This window comes from Mustela nigripes, chromosome 6 (assembly GCF_022355385.1).
Source record: "Mustela nigripes isolate SB6536 chromosome 6, MUSNIG.SB6536, whole genome shotgun sequence".
Classification (NCBI taxonomy): domain Eukaryota; kingdom Metazoa; phylum Chordata; class Mammalia; order Carnivora; family Mustelidae; genus Mustela; species Mustela nigripes.
Window position 1 is genome coordinate 91,018,459 of NC_081562.1, and position 5,059 is coordinate 91,023,517.

Consider the following 5,059-nt stretch of genomic DNA (forward strand, 5'->3'; position numbering starts at 1 on the left):
CAAGGCAATATTGCTGAAAAACTGCAAACCAGACATAGGATTTACATTTTGTTTTGTTTTCTTTTTAACACTTCTGTAAATATGCTTTCTAGTTAGAGAGTTATAAGCACAAGATCCATACTAGATATTTCCTATAGATGTCTCTGTGTTAACAAATGAAATTAAGTAAAAGAAGAAAAGTGCATGTGAGCAGGCTTGCCAGGATTTTTCCTGCAGTTTCTAATACTAGCTTCTTATGACACTTCTCTCTCCAGATAGAATCCCTCTTGACCTGGTGCAAGGCAGTGATGAGAAATCATACAGCGGTAACAACATTTATCCTGCTGGGATTGACAGATGACCCCAAAATACAAGTTCTGCTTTTTGTATTTTTGTTTCTCCCCTACATGTTGAGTGTGACCGGAAACCTCATCATTATCACCCTCACACTTTTGGAATCCCATCTTAAAACCCCCATGTATTTTCTCCTCTGAAATTTCTCTTTCTTAGAAGTCTCATTCACCACTGTCTGTATTCCCAGATTCCTGTATACTATGACAACTGGAGATAATACCATTACCTATAATGCTTGTGCCACCCAATTATTTTTTGTTGTCCTCTTTGGAGCAACAGAATTTTTTCTCCTTGCCGCCATGTCCTATGATTGCTATGTGGCCATTTGTAAGCCCCTACATTACACAACCATCATGAACAGCAGAGTCTGCACTACCCTCGTTCTTGGCTGTTGGTTTGCAAGCCTGTTAATCATCCTCCCACCTCTTGGCATGGGCCTCCAGCTGGAATTCTGTGACTCCAATGTGATTGATCATTTTGGCTGTGACGCATCTCCTATTTTACAGATAACCTGCTCAGACACAGTGTTAATAGAGAGAATTGTTTTGAGTTTTGCCATGCTGACACTCATTGTTACTTTAGTGTGTGTGGTCCTCTCCTATACCTACATCATTAAGACCATTCTAAGATTCCCTTCTGCCCAACAGAAGAAAAAGGCCTTTCCACCTGCTCTTCCCATATGATTGTGGTTTCCATCACTTATGGCAGCTGTATCTTCATCTACATCAAACCTTCAGCAAAGGAAGGAGTAGCGATTAATAAAGTAGTGTCTGTGCTCACTACTTCAGTGGCCCCTTTGCTTAATCCATTCATTTATACACTTCGAAACAAACAAGTGAAAGATGCCTTCAAAGACACAGTAAAGCGCATTGTATTTCTCACAAAGAAGTAAGAGACCATTGATGTTTTTTGAGGTTAAGTTAAATTAAATTTCAATCACAATAGCCCATGAGCCACATTCATGAATTTGCCAAATAAGTGGTTTAAGTTAACTGAATTTTTTCCTTTAAGCCAATTTACCCACAGAAATATTTCTACTGCCCATTCTGGAGATTTTTTTGTGTTCTGTCTCGTGAAATACAGTATGACTACATAAGAGAAAGAACAAGACCTCCAAGTACTGAATGTGTTTTACTGACATTGCCATTGATGGTGCTTAAACATAGACTCAAAGAGAACAAGACTGAATTTAGGGGTAGAACAACTAAGTCCTGCATAGATAACTTCAATATCTAGACTTAATTTAAGAAGAATGTTAAGGAGCAATTGGCGATATAGGTGAAGGGGGTCAGGTGAATGGTGGTAGATGGTAACTAGATTTGTGGTGGTGATCCCTTTGTAACATATACAGATGCCTAGCATAATGCTGTATATCTGAACTTATATAATGTTATACACCAATTTTACCTCAATATTTTTTTAAAAGTATGTTAGAGACTAGGAGTCCTAGTCAAAACATCAAAAATGTTACTAAATTGAGAAGGAACATCTGGTTAGTGCAGACTGACTACTGAAGATAAAATTCAGATATAGTGTGAAAAAAATAATGAGACTTAGAAAAAAGGGAGAAACATGGGGAAAGAAATAACAGTCATTCAGGAAACTTGGACCAAATAATTGGAATTTTTTCTATTAAATGGCAGAAACATTAATTGTAAAAGTAAAGTTGTGTGCTTTCATAGTACATATGCAACCATTATCTATGCTTATTTTTTTTTAATTTTTTATTTCTTTTCAGCATAACAGTATTCATTGTTTCTGCACCACACCCAGTGCTCCATGCAATCCGTGCCCTCTCTAATACCCACCACCTGGTTCCCCCAACCTCCCAGCCCACCGCCCCTTCAAAACCCGCAGATTGTTTTTCAGAGTCCATAGTCTCTCATGGTTCACCTCCCCTTCCAATTTCCCTCAACTCCCTTCTCCTCTCCATCTCCCTTTGTCCTCCATGTTATTTGTTATGCTCCACAAATAAGTGAAACCATATAATAACTGACTCTCTCTGCTTGACTTAATTCACTCAGCATCATCTCTTCCAGTCCATCCATGTTGCTACAAAAGTTGGGTATTCATTCTTTCTCATAAAGGCATAATAGTCCATAGTGTATATGCTTATTAAACATCATCCAGTTGCTCAAATGTATTTTTCATTTTGTATTCTTTATTGTTAATTGTTCATACAAGGTAATGACCCTCATATAAGTTTCTTTTATACTTCAAAAATATTCAGGGAAAATAGAAATCTGTTCTCCAAGGCCTTTATTCTTTTTTCCATTTAAAATTTCTTTTTTTTTTTTTTTTAATGAAACAAGATGGGATCGGCAGGGAGACAAACCATAAGAGACTCTTAATCTCACAAAACAAACTGAGGGATGTGGGACGGGGGTGGTTAGGTTATGGACATTGGGGAAGGTGTGTGCTATGGTGAGTGCTGGGAGGTGTGTAAGCCTGACGATTCACAGACCTATACCCCTGGGGCTGATAATACATTATATGTTAATAAAAAATAAAAAAATATTTAAAACAAATAAATAAATAAAATTTCTTTTTTTTATTTAAAATTTCTAAAAAACCTTAAAATCCTACTACGTGTTCACCAGCTTCTCTTCTGATAATTAATTTAAGCATGCATCTATATGTGGTATGTATTTATTTAGTAGCTGGATTGATCACTTCACCTGAACTGTGAATCCTTAGCAAGCAGAGTTTGTCTAGGAATCCCATCACTTACTTTGAATGGTGACAAGAAAATTAAGAATAGTATAGATTCAAAAAGAAATATCCTCCCTAATTTCCCATTCAAACACCAAGTGCATCTGGTTAAATCCAACACTGGAAATTCAGTAGGTTGATGAAAGGTAATCCTCTACCTCTAATTTGGATACTAAGATAGTCTCCTCCTCACTTACTCCATAAGAGGAAATGGAAAAGGATTGCATTGTGTCGGGTCTTTGGAGCTGGAGGTAGTGCATCAAATAACAGGTCACAATTTGACCCAACTCCAGTTCCTAAACATAACTTAATATATTACTGAAATTGATCATGGCTTTTCACTTGGCCTAGCTTCAACAATGAAAATACTCAGAACTTTTTTGAACTTTGTCAAATTTACAACTTTGTTGAAACTTAATTTTGTGTACATTGACATGGAAGGGACAAATATTTGCACCAGTCTGCTCTCTCTCAGCTCTTCTTCTAGGTCCCCTATTTCAGTCATTTGGTGTTCTCAGTTTCCTCCATCAAAAAGTTCTTATTTATGTCTCAAAAATAAAAAGTTAACACATCTCATATTCCTGTTATACATCTAATCTGAAATTATATCTCATATACCAGAATTATCTTAACAACTACCTACTGATAACCTATTTCTAATCTCTTATCTGAATTAGTCAGCCTAAGCAATATCACAATATATATTTTCCTAAAACACTATTTTAATTAGTGTGCTTCTTGCTTTAAATCTTCTAGAGCCTTTAGTTCTTTATTTTGAAACTCATTCTCTTAGCAATCCGGAGTTGCCAAACTATGTTCATAGATGCCATCTATGTTCAACCTCACTAATCCAAACATTTCCCACAACCCTCAGCATTAACTTTAATCCAAAATATAAGCTTTTCACAGGATAATCACTTACATATAATATCCTTCATTTTTCCCCTAGTCAAACCTGATTATACACCATTCAAACTTAAGTGATTTTTTAAAGGCCCAGCTCAAATTCATCTTCCATTTTCCTCCTTTCATCCTTTCTTCCCGAAATGATTTTCTATTTCCATATGCCCCATAAGAATTCTTGTTAACTTCACATATTTTGTCATTATTCCCCAACTAGTTTGCATTATGTTCTATGTGTTTTATCTTGTCTCTATAATTCTTGAAGGGCAAATAAATATCTTTGACAAAGGAAGTATTTTAAACTTTTTTTATAAATGTCAGTTTATCACCTCTACACTAGGCATCAGTTGTACAGATATGACTGCCTAACCTGAACTCTTTTTATAACAAGTGTCATATAGTTCACTAATATATGACACTGAATGCTTTTAATATTTATAATTTATTTCCTCACTGTTTGCCTTAACTTTGTTCCAACAATTCTAATGAAACCACATTCTCCCTTCCTGATTAGACATAGTCTGATCTGGCATCAAACCACACACTACAGTTGCTCACACTATTTCTTTTACTTCCATCCAAGACCTGTCCTCATTTTTTCATTTATTCATTTAACAATTACTGGGTAACTACTATGTGCCAGGTACTCTTTATGAACAGAGGGACACGGTTTCTGGACTCATGGAACTTGTATTCCACCCTCAAGAAAGAAAAAGATGATGCTTATATGTAAACAGAACCTCCCAGGTTCAGTCCTTCCCTTGGTCTCTCAGAACCCTTCTTTAAGCATGGGCTTCTTCAAAAATAAAAATAAATACAATCACATTAATGAGGTATGTCCAAGAATAGAGAAAGAAACTGAGAGAGCTTCCAATGGCCAAAGTTGGAACAATTTGGGTAACACAACAAATAATATAGTAGTAGATTATAACCCAAAGAATAAAATGAATATCTAAGAATTGTAGTGATATAAATAAATGATTTTTATATATAATCATATATATTTATTATTATATAATATATAATAATTTCATTTATTAATTATAATATAATATATAATGATTTAATTTATTATTAATAATAAAATTAATAAATTTATAAATTATAAATA

General features: G+C 34.8%; 1 pseudogene; it reads left to right on the plus strand.

The window, feature by feature from the left end:
• The first annotated feature begins 287 nt into the window (after positions 1-287).
• On the plus strand, positions 288-1,225 carry LOC132020774 (olfactory receptor 6C2-like; annotated as a pseudogene).
• The last annotated feature ends 3,834 nt before the right edge of the window (positions 1,226-5,059 follow it).